At 38.6% G+C, this 17,894-nt stretch overlaps 1 pseudogene; it reads right to left on the bottom strand.

Annotated features, from left to right (window-relative positions):
* Positions 1 to 411: 411 nt before the first annotated feature.
* The window catches only part of LOC122477170, a 77,377-nt pseudogene continuing 59,894 nt past the window's right edge, over positions 412 to 17,894 (bottom strand).

Genomic DNA, 17,894 nt, shown 5'->3' with positions numbered 1-17,894 from the left:
TTGAACATCTTTTTATGTGTTCATTTGCCATCTGCGTATCTTCTTTGATGAAATTTCTATTCATGTCTGTAGCCCATTTCCTTCTTTTTTTGACACTTGCATGATCAAGCTTTAATGAATTTGAACACAAGTCACACATTTCCAAGGATACATAAATATATCTCCATTTTACAATTGCTTTTGGCTTCTTTTACTTAAATCTTTTTGGACAGTGATAAGAAAATGCTTGAACTCTTTCTCATTTAAGCAACAAGAATGTCCTTATTAGGAGTTTATGCCTTTTTTTTTTTCATAGAGTTGATCATCTGAGTTTCTAGGACTTCTTACAGTAAATATTTTGTTTAAATTTCCTTTCTATCCACCTACCACTAGTCTGTGGTTGCCTCCTAGATCCTGGGGAGTTCTCTATGGTTAAATGCTGCTTTTAATTTCTGTATCCACACAGAGCCTCTTTGTTGGTCTCTCCAAGATTGTATTTTCTTCCTCTAGTGTATTATTACAGTTCCTTTTGGCTTTTGTTTTTTCCCAATGAAATAAATGTGGATGTACAATGCATCCCTAGTTATAAAATGCTGGATTGAGATTCCTATCCTTGACATTTATGATAATCTATTAGGGACTTATGTGTGAATTTTCACTCCTATTACAAAGGCACTGGTCTGCTTTATGACAGAGGGCCTAATATTTCTCCCTTATATCAATCCACCCAGCTTTGAATCTGCAAATATCCTTTTGGGTACTGCAACACAATCCAGTCCTTGCAGAAGACAATACAACATGTGAGTTTTAACATTACCTTTAGCCTAGATTGCATAGGTGGGTGACACTGAACTCCTGACCCTCCCAGTCATAGATCCACTTGATATTTTCAAACTTAAAATCATTTAAGACTAGAGAAAACTCTACACCCATTCTGTACTGAGGTTTCTGGGGATTTTTCACCTATGTTCAGCAGCTTATCAATAATCACAGGCTTCTCCATTCCTTCGCCAATCAGAGAGGAGAAAACCATCATACAACAGACTCAATGACAAAGGAATCTCTGGTCAATCACTGCAAACTGACATAACCAGAAAGGTTCTTGCCATCTCCCCTCATCCAAGCTCTGGCCTACTAGCTGTCCTTGAGCAGACAAAAAAGTCCATATGATTTCTGAAACGATATGTGCCATCATACTCCGAGCCACAGAATTCATGACTATAATATCTCAATCAGAATAAGGGGGAAAAGAGCAGTAAGTCTTCTCAAACAGCTGAACCTAGCACTGAAGCTGGGTTTTACAGAAGCCCAAGCCAGTATATGAACGTCTCAAGGGAACACCTGATGGAAAATGTGGGTATAATGGATTTTTTAGCAGTTTTGACTTCTTCAAGTTAAAATCCTCTGAATCCTTGGAAAGTGAGAGCAAAGGTTAAGAGAAATTAATTGTCTAAAGGCACTTAAGTCCCTTGTCTGTTTATCCACATCAGTGAGAGTTGAATGTCTGCTTTCTCATTGTCAAGTCTCAGTGCCTCAGTTTCTCTTCAATAATATTGTTTGTGTTTTCTTGACGGGCAAAGCCCTAGCATCGCTAGCCTAGATAGGCTAGCCTTAGGGCTACATGACTTTGGCCATTAGCACTGAAATCAAATGCACAGTTGGCTTTTCCAGCTCCTGAAGAATTTTCTCTAATGTTTGAGTTCTTGTTGTTGTTGGCTGGATCCTATTTAAGTCATTGTATCTCCCTTTCCAGTTCTTGCATTCTTTTTCTTAGGAGTTCCTCAGTTTAGTTTCTCACTATGTCATTTTCAGCAACTATATGGCAACCCCAGGAATAAAGGAGTCATACAGGTCCACCGTACCTGCTTATCCTAAGCCACACCTGTAGCTCCTTTTTCTGATTTTTTTATTCTGTTGAATTCCAAGAGCTCTTTATGTATTTTAGACACGTCTTTCATCAGTTATGTGGTTTACATTTTTTCCCAGTCTGTAGCCTTTCATTATCCAGAGAGCACAAGTTGTTAATTTTGATGAGGTCCAATGTATCAATTTTTTCTTTTCATGGATCATGCTTTTGGTGTCAGGTCTAAGAACTTTTCACCTGGCCTTCAGTGTGGAATAACACCTCCAAAATGTTATAATTTTACATATGTATCTGTAATTCATTTTACATTTGTTTTGCATAAGGTATGAGATTTAGGCCAAGGTTCAGTTGTTTTACTATGGATGTCTAATTGCTCCAGGACCATTTGTTAAAAAGGCTATTCCTCCTCCATTGATATACTTTTACACCTTTATCAAAAAATAGATGGGTATATTGGTTTGGGTCTATTTCTGGGCTCTGTATTCTATTGTATTGATCTATGCGTCCATCCCTCAGCAAACACTATACTGTGTTCATTATAGTGGCTATACGGTAAGCCTTAATACCAAGTAGGGTGATTCTTTCCACTTTATTCTTCTACTCTGGTTTTGTTATTAGGGTAATACTGGATTCATGAAATGAGATATAAAATGCCCCATCCTCTTGGATTTTGTGGTAGAGATTGTAAATTGGCTTTTTATTTTTTATTTAAATTTTAGTTAACCCACAGAGCAATATTGGTTTCAGGAGAATTTAGTGACTCATCACTCACATACAACATCCAGTGCTGATCACAAGTACCCTCCTTAGTACCCATCACTCATCTAGCCCATCCCTCACCTACTTCCCTCTATCAACTCATAGTTAATTCTCTATCATTAAGAATCTTCTATGGCTTGTTTTCCTCTCTTCTCTTCCCCCCATTTCCCACATGTTCATCTGTTTTGGTTCTTAAATTCCACATATGAATGGAATAATATGGCACTTGACTTTCTGATGGACTCATTTCACTTAGCATAATACATTCTAGCTCCATCCACATCATTGCAAATGGCAAGATTTCATCTTTTTATGTCAGAGGACTATTCCATTGTATATATACACCACATCTTCTTTATCCATTCATCAGTCGATAGACATTTGGGCTCTCTGCATAGTTTGGCTATTGCTGATAATGCTATAAACATTGGGTGCATCTACACTTTTGAATCTATAGTTTTGTATCCTTTGGGCAAATACCTAAGTGCAATTGCTGGATCATAGGGTAGTTCTATTTTTGGTTTTGTGAGGAACCTCCATAATGTTCTCGAGAGTGGCTGCACCAGTTTGCATTCCCACCAACAGTGCAAAAGGATTTCCCTTTCTCTATATCCTTGCCAACATCAGTTGTTTCTTGTGTCATTAATTTTAGACATTCTGACAGGTGTGAGGTAGTATCTCAATGTGATTTTGATTTGTATTTACCTGATGATGACAGATATTGAGCATCTTTTCATGTGCCTGTTAGCCATCTGGATGTCATCTTTGGAAAAGTGTCTATCCATGCCTTCTGTCCATTTCTTAACTGGGTTATGTTTTTTGGGTGTTGAGTTTGATAAGTTCTTTATAGATTTTGGATACTAACACTTTATCAGATAAATCACTTGCAAATATCTTCTATTCCATAGACTTTTAGTTTTGTTGGTTATTACCTTCACTGTGCTTAAGTTTGGTTTTTTTGATTTTTATCTTGATGAAGTCCCAATAGTTCTTCTTTGCTTTTGTTTCCCTTGCCTTCAATTACATGTCTAATAAAAAGTTTCTCTGGTCAAGGTCAAAGAGCTTGCAGCCTGTGTTATCCTCTAGGATTTTGATGGTTTCCTGTCTCACATTTAGGTCTTTCACCCATTTTGAATTTATTTTTGTGTACAGTGTAAGAAAGTTATCCTGTTTCATTCTTCTGCATGTCACCATCCAGTTTTCCTAACAACATTTATTGAAGAGACTGTCTTTTCTCCATTGGATATTCTTTCCTGCTTTGTTGAAGATTAGTTGGCCATATAGTTGTGGGTCCATTTCTGGGTTTTCTATTCTGCTCCATTGATCTATGTGTCTGTTTTTGTGCTGGTACCATACTGTCTTGAAGACTACGGCTTTGTAATAGAGCTTGAAATCTGGAATCGGGATTCCTCCAGTTTTTCTTTTTCAGAATTGCTTTGACTACTCAGGGTCTTTTGTGGCTGCATACAAATTTTAGGACTGAATGTTCTAGCTAGGAAATAAAATTAATAATAGTGAATTTTTTATTACCAATCATCACAGTCTTGTCATTTGCCTCTGGAAAAAGTAGGTTCTTCATCTGGAGACTAAAACCAAGTCATGTTGAAACATGGTTTCCTTGTATTTCTCTGAGGGAATGGCCATGTGATCAGCTGGCTGATGCTCCGGGAGTAGTGAATAAGAGGGCAGGCAGGTGAGAAAGTAGGGAGCCTAAAGGTCAGGTGCTGGGAAGTCGTTGCAGTCCTTAGCAATGTGGCTGCCTTTGGAATAGAAACTTGGACTTGGCAAGGTTGGCAAGTTGTTGCTTTCTCACTTAGTCTTATGTACTTCCTCTGTGTCCTCCCTTAATTCTGAATAAACCCTACTTTTCAAAATGCCATCCTGACTCGGCTAGATTAAGAGAACCAAAGGAATAGGGGTAGGACAGGGGCATTACCACACTTCTGAAATTGGTAGGATAGTTTTTTTTTTTAAGATTTTATTTTTAAGTAATCTCTACACCCTGCGTGGGGTGGGGCTCAACCCCACGGTCAAGAGTCATGCACTCCACCACCTGAGCCGGCCAGGCACCCCTACGTATGATGGCAGTTTTAAAGAATTCTAAGGGTTTTGGTGAAATTCAAGGGGCTGTGAAGGATTCTGTTTCCCTTTAATTAGACAATTATTTGGCAGTCATTTTTGTTGTTTCCATCGCCCAGAAGAGTGCTTGCCACAAGGTAAGGGCTGAGTCCTTGTTTGCCGAAGGACTGGGGCCATTTTTCCCCGGGCAGACCAGGCGATACTTCTGTCTCGCCCAGTTAATGGTTCTGCAGTGGAGACAACCTTATGGCAGAAATGAGACAAAGACGTTCCCATGTTTCTGTTGCCGTTGAGCAAGGTTACCCTACTCAGTCCATTAAATATGCCTGCTCTCAGCGCGCACTGGTCTTTTGTCTTTGGGGATATTTTCCAGGCATGTGGGTGTGATTACAGAATCATCAGTAATTGCATACAACTTTATTTACCAAATATATTCTGTCAGAGAAGGCTCTGGCTGTAGCAACTAGTGACCAGCACCATCCTCCTGCCATGTTCCAGGCAGCAATGACTATAGCACTAAGAGCTGAATTACTAGTGCATTCACCAGTGTCCAAAGCAGCAATTTCAAACCAAATGTGACATATAATGACTGATGTTTCCAGTAATAGCACACAATTATATGTGTATTCAGGCCTGCTACCTTGCCTACTGCCAGGATTACTAGGCATGATTTTCTGCCAAAAATTAAAATGCCCAATTGCAGGTGATACAAATATGTGGGAAACATCTACCTCTTGGAGATGAGTTGGAATCTATCTCCTACAGAAGATACATAACAAGATAGTCTGCCTATCATGGGGAATATGGCCAGAAGCACTGAAGAACATGCCTCTGATGACCAACCTCATGGGGCCTACCCAAGACTCAGGTTGGACTAGAATCAAGAACACTCTCACCATACTGCTAACTTATTGATGAATGACAATCAACAGCATTTCCAACTGGCAAAATCATGGAGAGACAGACTCTCTGTATGGAGCAGATAGGGACAACAAAAAGCTGAGAACAGAGCATAATCATTGAGTAAAACTCTTCGGCAACCCCAAGTGCTCAATCTCAGTATGGCGTAATGTGGAGAAAAAGGAACCCTCGTGCACTATTGGTGGCCATGTAAATTGGTACAGTCACTGTGGGAAACGGTTTGGAGGTTCCTCAAAAAACTAAAAATAGGACTACCATATGATCTAGCAGTTCCACATCTGGGTATTTATCAAAAAAAAAATGAAAACACTAATTTCAAAAAATATATGCACCCCTATGTCCATTGCAGCATTATTCACAATAGCAAAGATATGGAAGCCACCCAAGTGTCCGTTGATAGATGAATGGATGAAGAAAGTGTGGTATATGTGCACAACGGAATACTGCTCGGGCTTAAAAAAGGAGAAGATCCTGCCATTTGCAACAACATAAATGGATCCAGAGGGTATAATGCTAAATGAAATAAGTGAGTCAGAAAAAGACAAATGCCATATGATTTCATTCATGAGTAATTTAAGAAACAAAACAAAAAACAGATTCTTAACTATAGCGGACACACTGGTGGTTGCCAGAGGGGAGGTGGGGGGGGATGGGTGAAATAGATGAAGGGGATTAAGATGAAGGCACTGAATCATGTGTTGAATTGTTGAATTGCTATTTTGTACCCCTGAGACAAATATAACACTGTATGTTAACTATACAGGAATTAAAACTTTTAAAAATTAAAGACAGCATTACTGAGTTATCCAGCAATTCTTTTGGATAAATACACAACAGAATTATAAACAGGGTTGAAGACATATTTGTACACCCATGTTTATAGCAGCATTGTTCACAGTAGGCAAATGGTGGGAGTAACCCAAGTGTCCATTGATGGATGAATGGATACATAAAACGTGGTACATACATGCAACGGGTATCATTCAGCCCTTAAAATGATAGGAAATTGTGACATGTTCTGTAGCATTATGAAACTTGAGGGCATTATGCTAAGTGAAATAAGCCAGCCAGGAAAAGACAAATACTGTATGATTCCATTTACATGAGGTACCTAGAGTTGTTAAACTCATAGAGACAGAAAGGAGAATGGTGGTTGTCAGGCACTGTGGGAGGGGCATTGAGGAGTTATTGTTCAATGGATATAGAGTTTCAGTTTTGCAACACAGACAGTTTTGGGATTGCTTACATAAATGGGCTTAATATTACCGAAAGGTGCACTTAAAATGGTTAAGATGGCAAATTTCATGGCAGGTGTATTTTGCCACAGAAATAAAGAGCAGGAATGACTGTATTATCAGATAAAGTCAACATCAGAGCAAAGAAAATTATGAAAGGCAAAGAGAGACATTACGTGATTATAAAAGTATCAGTCCATCACAAAGATGTATCTACTCTAAATAGATAGCAACCAAACAACAGAACTTCCAAATACACAAAGCAAAATCTGATAGTTGAGACAGACCAAGCCACAGTTAACATTGGACTTCACACACCCGACACTCAGCAACTGATAGAACTACCAGACAAAATCAGCAAGAATAGGATGACTAAACAAAACAGTGACCAACAGGATCTTATTTGTGTAAATATACTCCACTCAACAATAGCACAGTACACACTTGTTTCATGTGCCTACAGGACATATACCAAGATAGACTATATGCTGGACCATAAAACAAACATCAACAGAATGAAAATATATCCTATACAATGTGTCCTCTGAGTATAGTGAAATCAAACTAGAAATCTGTAAATCTGGGGGCACCTGGGTGGCTCAGTTGGTTAAGCATCCAACTTTAGCTCAGGTCATGAGCTCACAGTTTGTGGGTTCAAGCCCCACATCGGGCTCTGTGCTGACAGCTCAGAGACTGGAGCCTGCTTCGGATTCTATGTCTTCCTCTCTGTCGCTGCCCCTCTCCTGCTCATGCTTGCTCGCTCTCTCTCAAAAATAAATAAACATTTAAAAAACATTTAGAAGTCTGTAAACTTGAAAGAAAACACTTAGAAATTAAACAGCACACTTCTAAATAATCCATGGGTCAAATAAGACTCAAAGGAAATTTTTAAAAATTGAACCAAATGAAAATGAAAACAAGACAAATCAAAACCTATGGAATGTAGCTAAAGTAGCACTGAGAGGGAATTATTTTTGAATACAAAATCTATTTTTTGAAGCTTATTTATTTATTTGTTTTAAGAGAAAGAGCATGCACGGGGGGAAGGGGCAGACAGGGAGAGACAGAATCAAAAGTAGGCTCTGTGCTGTCAGAGCAGAGCCGACAGGGGACTTGAACTTAGGAACTGTGAAATCAGGACCTGAGCCTAGATCTAGAATCAGACGCTTAACCAACTGAGCCTCCCAGGCACCCCTGAGAGAGAAAATTCTAGCATTAAATGCTAACATTAGAAATAAGGAAAGATCTCAAATTACACACCCAAGTTTTTACCTAAAAGATATAGGAAAAGAGAAAAACCTAAAGTGAGCAGAAGGAAGTAAATAATAATGATAAGAGCAGAAATCAATGAAATTAAAAGAATACAATAAAGAAAATCAATGGGGGAAAAGCTATTTCTTAAATTAATAAAATTGGTAAGCCTCTAGCAAGACTGGCACAGATAAAATTAGAGAAGACAAGGATCAATATCAGTGATTAAATAGGAATATCACTGCAAATTCTGTAATTTCTAAGTGGATAATAAGGGAATACTGTTAATGACTGAATGCTCATAAATTTGAAAACATAGGAGAAATGGATCAATTCCTTGAGAAACCACAAATTACAACAACCCTCCCAAAGTTATATAGGCAATGTAATTAATCTTATAAATGATAAAGAAATTGAATATGTACTTTAAGAAAGTCCTGAAGGAAAAATATCCAGGCCCGTGTGATTTCACTGGAAAATTCTACCAAATGTTTAAACAGCCAATTTACTGATTTGAATGCATTTTATTTCTTGTTGTCTAATTACTGAGGCTTTGACTTCCAGTACTATGTTAAATAGTAACGGTGAGAGTGCACATTCCTGTCTTGTTCCTGACCTTAGGGGAAAGGCTCTCAGTTTTTCCCCATTGAGGATGATATTAGCTGTGGGTCTTTCATATATGGCCTTTACAATGTTGAGGTATGTTCCATCTATCCTACTTTGTTGAGGGTTTTTATCAAGAATGGATACCTATATTTTGTCAAATGCTTTTTCTGCATCCATTGAGAGGATCATATAGTTCTTATCCTTTCTTTTATTAAAATGTGGTGTATCACCAGCAGCAATGAAGAAGTCAAACTTCTATTTGCAGATGACATGATACTTTATGTAGAAAACCCAAAAGGCTCCACCAAAAAAAAAAATTGCTAGAACTGATACATGAATTCAGTAAAGTCACAGGCTATAAAATCAATGTGCAGAAATCTGTTGACTTTCTATACACCAATAACAAAGCAGCAGAAAAAGAAATCAAGGAATCAATCTCATTTGCAATTGCACCAAAAGTAATAAGATATCAAGGAATGAACCTAACTAGAGAGGTAAAGCATCTATACTCTAAAAACCATAGAACACTTAAGAAATTGAAGATGATACAAAGAAATGGAAAAGTATTCCATGTTCAAGGGTTGGAAGAACAGCATTGTGAAAATGGCTACACTACCCGAAGCAATCTACACATTTAATGCAATTCCTATCAAAGTACCTCAGGTTCCAAAGAGAAGACGAAGGCTCCCTATCAACCCAGGTCCAAAGACGGAGGCAGGGTAAGATGCACTAGTAACCCAGCTCTTAGTGCTATAGTCATTGCTGCCTGGAACATGGCAGGAGGATGGTGCTGGTCACTAGTTGCTACAGCCAGAGCCTTCTCTGACAGAATATATTTGGTAAATAAAGTTGTATGCAATTACTGATGATTCTGTAATCACACCCACATGCCTGGAAAATATCCCCAAAGACAAAAGACCAGTGCGCGCTGAGAGCAGGCATATTTAATGGACTGAGTAGGGTAACCTTGCTCAACGGCAACAGAAACATGGGAACGTCTTTGTCTCATTTCTGCCATAAGGTTGTCTCCACTGCAGAACCATTAACTGGGCGAGACAGAAGTATCGCCTGGTCTGCCCGGGGAAAAATGGCCCCAGTCCTTCGGCAAACAAGGACTCAGCCCTTACCTTGTGGCAAGCACTCTTCTGGGCGATGGAAACAACAAAAATGACTGCCAAATAATTGTCTAATTAAAGGGAAACAGAATCCTTCACAGCCCCTTGAATTTCACCAAAACCCTTAGAATTCTTTAAAACTGCCATCATACGTAGGGGTGCCTGGCCGGCTCAGGTGGTGGAGTGCATGACTCTTGACCGTGGGGTTGAGCCCCACCCCACGCAGGGTGTAGAGATTACTTAAAAATAAAATCTTAAAAAAAAAACTATCCTACCAATTTCAGAAGTGTGGTAATGCCCCTGTCCTACCCCTATTCCTTTGGTTCTCTTAATCTAGCCGAGTCAGGATGGCATTTTGAAAAGTAGGGTTTATTCAGAATTAAGGGAGGACACAGAGGAAGTACATAAGACTAAGTGAGAAAGCAACAACTTGCCAACCTTGCCAAGTCCAAGTTTCTATTCCAAAGGCAGCCACATTGCTAAGGACTGCAACGACTTCCCAGCACCTGACCTTTAGGCTCCCTACTTTCTCACCTGCCTGCCCTCTTATTCACTAATCCCGGATCATCAGGCAGCTGATCACATGGCCATTCCCTCAGAGAAATACAAGGAAACCATGTTTCAACATGACTTGGTTTTAGTCTCCAGATGAAGAACCTACTTTTTCCAGAGGCAAATGACAAGACTGTGATGATTGGTAACAAAAAAAATTCACCATTATTAGTTTTATTTCCTTTCAAATTTCCGACAGTACATCTTGTGTTTTTACTGATTCATAGTTAGGTTTTACCAAGTTGTCTATTTGTATTCTTTCGATGTGCCAGTGTTTGGATTTGTTTTAATCTCCATTTTCAATGCAATAGTTCGTGTTGCTAAATTTAATAATTCATTTCTCATGGTTCCTTTTGTTTGTATTTTTAACTTTCTGAATTGCCTCCTCAGTTCATTCATTTTCACTCATTCTTCTTTACTGATGAAACTTCTTTGGACTATGGACTTTCTCATATGTACAGTTTGTCTGCATTTAATAGTACTACTAATATTTATTAAGCGCTTAGTATGTGCCATTGTTGCAAATATCTTGCATACATTTGTTTAATCCTCCCAATTACCTTATTGAGTAGGATACATTGCAGAGGGTTACGTTTTTTCCTATTTACCTAAAATGACACAAGTAGTAGATGGCAGAGCCAGAATTAGAATTCAGGCAATCTGTGTGAAGATCCTGTCCTGAACCCATCATAATTTTGAAAATATTCGATAGCATTTCCTGTGTTTGCCTCTGCCGATGGAAAATTCTGACTGGGACTTGGTGCCTAATTATGTCATTCTGGCACAAATCAAGATAAGTAGCAATATGCAAACACCCTTGAGTCCTCAGAAACTATCAACATCGGTTATTTGGAAACTAAAAGACTTTCTTTTAAAGTGTGATCACAAGTAACTGTCTTGTGGAAATCTTACATTGAATACAAAATAGTGAATTGTTAAACTAGTTTTAAAACTTTCATTTCTCTTCACTTCTCACTTCGTACTACAAACCCCCAAACCTTTCCTGAATACCGCCCCCCAATACATACACTATGTCTTTAGGTAGCTTTAGCCAGCTTCTAGAAACACTTCTGTTCCATAGGCTCTCCCAAATATTTTAAGTGAATATATAAGTGAATTTTCAAAAGCAACATGTCAGTGATTAGAAGTGGGAAGATATTTTCAGTCTTAAAATGATTTGCACATTTTTCCTGGTGAAATTAACTTCCTAGCAAATCTCCCTCTTGGATAATGAGGAGACTCATGATCCAGATTTACATAGGTCCTATACCTTTCAAAAAGTAACCACTTTCCAAAGAAGCTAAATGAAGATTTTTGTGACCAATGGCATCTAAAACATTTCTCTTCTGCAAGTGGAAAAAGATCGACAGTGGAACATACAAATTTGTCATCAGTTCACATGCAATTCGGTTGAATACTCGTAACTCAGCAAACATGAACACTTATCTTTACTTGTGCATGCCAAGATACGGGGAGGTTCAACACTGGTATAATTCGTTCTTTTCACTTAATCCTTATTCTTGTGGGGAGCTTGTATTTGTACACTGCACAGAAATTGTGACTATTTAGCACTCTTTTAGGATGCCACAGCTGAGACCAACTTGTTCTACCGTTATTACTACCCAAAAATTATACCTTCTGCACATGTCATAAAAATAAATGATCTTAAAACTGCACATGATATTGCCTAAAAAATCGCATTTACAAGACTGGGATGTTTTAGCTAATTCTCTGAATGGGGAAAACTGGAGACTAACACTCCAACCACTAAAATATGTTGTGAAATTTCTTTCCTATCACTTCCTTTGTTTTGTATCGGGAAATCCCTCTGGTACCGTCTAGAAAAATATCTGCCACCCTTGTCTTTACTGTTATAATTTCACTATTTGTCTTATTCGAAGCCAATATTGAACAGAAATTGAAAGTGAGCGTACTCAAAATTAGTCTTTCCACTCATCTTCTTTTTTTAATATCAGAGAGTGGACAGAACTAAAACATCAATCAATGCTAAGTCAATAACACTTGGAAGAAAATGTTCTGGTTCTTGTTTCCCTAATCATCCTTCTTCCAATTACTTCCTGAACAAAATCCGACTTTGAGGACCATGATGTGACCTTCATTTTGACTCTATCTTGGGTCAAATCATTCAGTATGTCAGCTCCTACTACTTCAAGAAATTAGTTTGAAAAGGGGCAGTCTAAGCGATTGCCCCTAACCAAGGGCAGGGAGACTGTCTCAGCTCAGCCCAGTGGCCTTGCTTCTCACGGCCCCACATGGTAAATGATGTATTTGGCCCCAGTCAACTGCTGCAAATCACTGTTACCCAAACCTGTATGTGTGGTCTGATTCTTTCTGGCATGTAGACGGGCAGACCTCATACTGACGGGCATACCTCACATTTTGAACTGATGGAAGTTTCCTATTCATCTTAGAGTATTGCATTTGAATTTTTGTACTGCATTTTCCGAGGGAATATTATTCAGAACTTATTCTGAGCACTTCTGTGGTACGTTACTCCATAAATATTCTGTCAGCCAAACAAGGTTCCCTATTTTCAATACAACATCCATTATTCACACTCAAAAAGGCACTGAAGATAAGGCTCAGCATTCTGTATGAATCCTGGCTTCTACTGAGTGCTGGCCTTAAACAATTCTTCTGTGCTTTGTGTACATAAGCCTAGCCTTCAACATCCTACCAAGATAGTAAAATATGCACACAATACTTTAAAAACATGATTTTTAACCATGATAGGGATAATTTATTTAGAACAGGGTATTTCTAATTATGTGTTGAAATCAAAGGCAAAATAGTAACTTCACATTGAAAGAATTTAGCAAACACCAACTTATCTCAGTGATTACAGTGAGTATCACCAACAAAGGGAGAAGCAGACATCATGCATCTCCTGAAAGGATACAATGAGAAGAACGCTGCATCGTTTTGGTGTTATTTCTGTTAAAAATGTATTTAACTTGAATCTATCATACGGAAATACAGATCACCCCATATCAAGAGACACCCTATGAGCATCGTTGGAGCATTCATCCACGATGAATCACTGGGTGCTACTCCTGAAGCCAAGATACACTATATGCTAACTAACTTGAATTTAAATAAAATAAATCAATAAACAAACTGAATCATATGCAACTAAAAAAAAGACATCCTGTTAGATAAGTGGCCTTTAAGTCTTCAAAACTTTCAATGTCATCACATACAAAGAAAGTATCAGGACGCGTTGCGGATCGAAGGAGATTACAGAAACACGACAAACAAAATAAGCTATCTCAGGCGGATTCTGAGTGAGGAAATCTAATTATGAAGGTTCCTATTTGGATATGGTCAAATTTGAACTTGGACTTTGAAAAGAAGTATCAGGAAACTTCTTTTGCCAAGGATCAAATAGTAGATATTTTTCGACTTGTGGGTCCTATGGTCTCTACCGCAGCTACTTGGCTCTGTTGTAGTAGCTCAAAAACCGAGACAAAACGCAGTTGTGTTCTAGTAAAACTTTATTCACAACAACAAGCAGCAATGGTCCATATTTGACCTGAGGGCTATAGTTTTCAGATCCCTAAATTAGAGAATAGTATTGTATAAGCACGAAATCTCCTGGTTTTGGTAATTTTACTGTGGTTTATCGTTCTAGGATATACCTCCTAAGGTATTTAGGGTAAAGATTCATAATATGTGTGATTTAACTCTGAAATGGGTGAGGGAGTAGGAGAAGTATATTTGACACACACACACACACACACACACACACACACACGCACGTATGTACCTCTATATGTATATGGGTTATGGAGAGAGAATAAAGAGACATGGAGAAAATGTAATAAAATATTGATGAATCTGGTAAAGAAAAGAAATTCCTAGGACCATACCTGAAAGCTTGCAGAAATGTGAAATTGTATCAACATAGTAAAAAGATGTAAATTTAAAAAATAAACATGTACACCAGATAGATGTTTATTCTGTCGTTGGTTTTCTAAACCTACACAGTCAATGGATCATTTTAAGCTGCTCTTCTCTCTCGTTCACAATAGCTATACTTAAATATTTTAAAACTCTCATTTTTAAAATGTCTTCACTCAACAAGCACTCTATCTTTAGCTCTTTATTTTTTTTTTTTGACTTTGAGAAATGTTCTGAAACATAGCATTGAGATGGCACAGAATGAAATTTGAGGAATCAGAGGATCTGAATTTGAGCTCTAACCAGATTTCTTATTAGCTTCATTTATAGATAAGTCACTTAGCTTCTCATTTTACTCATTTGTAACTATGTCATAGTGTTCTGAGCACTGAGATAATGAATATGACGCTGTAAAATCCCTAAATTGCTATGCATAAGAGCGATTTGCCCTCATTTATAGTGACTAGATTTTCTAAGCTAAAGAGCAAATGCAAAATATACCATTGCATTTATAAATGTTTTCAAAGGACCAGATGGACTTGCTTTTATGAAACCAAAGTTTGATACAAGATGTCAAACTAGCCTGGGCTCCGTCTCCCAAACCCAACCGAAGAAGAAACAAAGGAAAAGTCAAGATATTGACAGAACGCATTCCCATATTCCATACCTGAAATAGATGAGTGAGAAATCCTTCCAGAGGCATAAAATGTGTTTGGGTCCCAGCATGGGGGGGAGGGGTGACTCACTGAAACTGTAATTTCTTCTACATTGTGCTGGAGAGCCCCAAGGCAGAGATGTGATCGAGACGGGCCACGTCAAGCATGGAAATGGAAAGTACCTCCCAGTCACTCTTACAAACCTAGATTTCTACCCACTGTCCCTGCACAAGTCTCAGAGCGCTTGGGACCTTTAGAAGACAGAACCCACACAAAAAAAGGAAACCAGAATACATGTGGGAAAAGCAATGAAGTAAATAACAGCACAACTAAAAGACTGTTCAAGCCTAGACACATGGATCTGTACCTGCCATAATAATGTGGGGCAATCAAAAGATAGAGTCTCCAATATTAAATAAACAAAAATCCCAACAATATCCTGCTTTTAAAAGATGTACTCAAGCCTCCAGGGGACAGGAGTATGTGTGTGCCTCGTATTTGTGCTGTCATCTATTATGATTTTTAAATATCTTTAGACTTTTAGCATCTCCAATACCTATCGCTGTGATTGGTGCCCTGTGTATATTCTTTAAATGTTTGCTTGCTAAGGAGACAGTGCTGCCCGTGGGCTTTGACATAAAGCAGAGCTGTGTTCATATGACAGCACAGCCACTTAGTAAGCAGGGGAATGAGCTGTAGAATGTGTAAGTTATTTAAAAGTTTCAGGCTTACATCCTTATCCAAAACACAGGGATAATGCCACCTTTCCAGTACTGTTAAGTAGCCATTACTAAAGGAGAAAACATAGGCGTTGTAATTCTGTCCTGCAACAAACGTTTTTTGAGTACGTTCTAATTGTCAAGCCACGTGTCTTTTATGGATATTTAGTAGGAAACACTACCAACGGTTTCATTTCTCATGGAGCTCAAAGTCTAGAAGGGGATATATACATTCCAACTATTAAGTCGTTAGGAGTTACTTTAACGCCTGGTATATGAACCAACTTGATTTCCTTTACGAGTTGGTAGCCCATAAGCGGAAAGTACCAGTGAGCTTCATATAAACTTGGCAAGCCTCCCTACCAGTATCTCCAGAAAATGCCTAACACTCCATTCTCCCCCCGCTAGCTCTCCTCTCACCTACTCTGTGTTTATCGAGTCACCTTATCCTGCTAATGACCCTCTCCACAGCCCTTTTGGATTCATGCTTCTGGTCAACTGTTTCGTTCTTTTTTTTTTTTCTTTTCTTTTTTCTTTTTTTTTTTTTCAACTGTTTCGTTCTTAATCTCAGCTTCAATCCTTAATGTCGCTATTCAGATCACCCTTCTCCCGTTCCCAGGAGGATAGAGACTGTCCTGTCCCCAAACTACACTCAAACCAATCTCTAGGACCCTTCAAGGTTACAGGGCCTGTAATTTTATGGAAAACACTGACACGAGACAAAAACGTAAGATTCCATTGCTCTTAATCTGATATTGCTCAATGGGTTTTTGTGTCCTCTCCAATCCTTCGTCCCTATTAATCACAATAAACCTGCACTATGAGCCAAGGTCTCAAATTTGAGAGAAAGTACACAGGATCTCGTGGATTCCCTCCTGCAGATACTCCAGGCACTGGCCCCACGTTTTTCTGTCATTACAGTATTTGTACCTCCACTGAAATCTGACGTGATAGCACACTCAGCATTTCTAGTGCATCTATTTAAGAAGCAGCCACTTGAAGACTGTTATTTAAGGGGCACCTGAGTGGCTCAGTCAGTTGTCAGACTTCGCCTCAGGTCATGATCTTGCGGTTGGTGAGTTCGAGCCCCACGTCTGGCTCTCTGCTGTCAGCAGGGAGCATGGTTCAGATCCTCCCTCCTGCTCACTCTCTACCCTTCCCCCCCCCCACCCCAGTCTCTCCCTCTCAAAAATAAACATTTAAAAAAAATAAAATTGTTATCTAAAAAAAAAATACTGAAGTTGAGGATAAGGATTCCCCTATATGCCGTTCTTAGAATTTATGTCAAGAAAACAGTTTTGGAAGCTCAAATTCTTTCTTTTCATCAGAAAATGACACAATATTATCCAGTGGATTCTGCTTCTTGTTTAGGCTGTGAAAGTCAGAGTTCAGTTTCCATACTTCATTCATCCCAGGCTCTAACCTAATTGTTTCTCCCCTCTTTTTAATTAGAAATATATACACATAGGAGAACCTATGTGTGCTTTTTTTTTTTGCATTTCAACAGCATTTAAAATTATTTTCATATTGTGTCTTATCTTAAATCCTTTTAGAATTAGGCACTATGTAATTTGTAAGTAATTTAAATGTCTTAATTATCATCTGGAAGAGGAGTCATTTCTATACTGAGCCCTCAAGCTAATATGCCCAACCACTCACCAAATCCATCAAATCATGAGCGACAGACCCAGTTTACTCCATAGTTTAAATTGACATTTATTCCCACAAAGAAGTGAGTGGTAAAAAGCACTAAGCTCTTTAAAAATCTCAGCATGCAACAAATATACAGGTTCGTCAGCCCATTCTTAAATACTGACCTTCAAAATACTTCGGGGCCAACTTAGCTCTATATGATGTCAATATGAGTATCGAAATGGTGAAAATAAAATTGATAGAAACAGCCGTTTATTTCAAATGAACCCGCAGTGACTGCCTAAGCCTTGGTTCACACGTGAAATGACTTAGCCTGACCATTGATAAGGCCTGGCCTAAAACCATACCCGAAAACTCGAGTCAGGAATGAACGAAAATACTGCTAAGTTCAGCCTCCAGCCCCCGTTGCTATGTTTGTGGAGATGAGACGTATTGGGAATTTTAAACAATTGCTAACAGCTCAATTTTGTTTCTCAAAAAGTAAGACATAGAGGCCCAATATCTACAACACATAGAAGCAAAACTGCCTGAGTTGAAGTACAGAGAAGAGGCCCTGAGGCCTGGCTCTTACAGGTCCCTTTGGC

The sequence above is a fragment of the Prionailurus bengalensis genome, chromosome X (assembly GCF_016509475.1).
Source record: "Prionailurus bengalensis isolate Pbe53 chromosome X, Fcat_Pben_1.1_paternal_pri, whole genome shotgun sequence".
In the NCBI taxonomy this organism is placed as follows: Eukaryota; Metazoa; Chordata; class Mammalia; order Carnivora; family Felidae; genus Prionailurus; species Prionailurus bengalensis.
The sequence above is the reverse complement of the archived record's forward strand: the minus strand, read 5'-3'. Positions and strand labels throughout refer to the sequence as shown.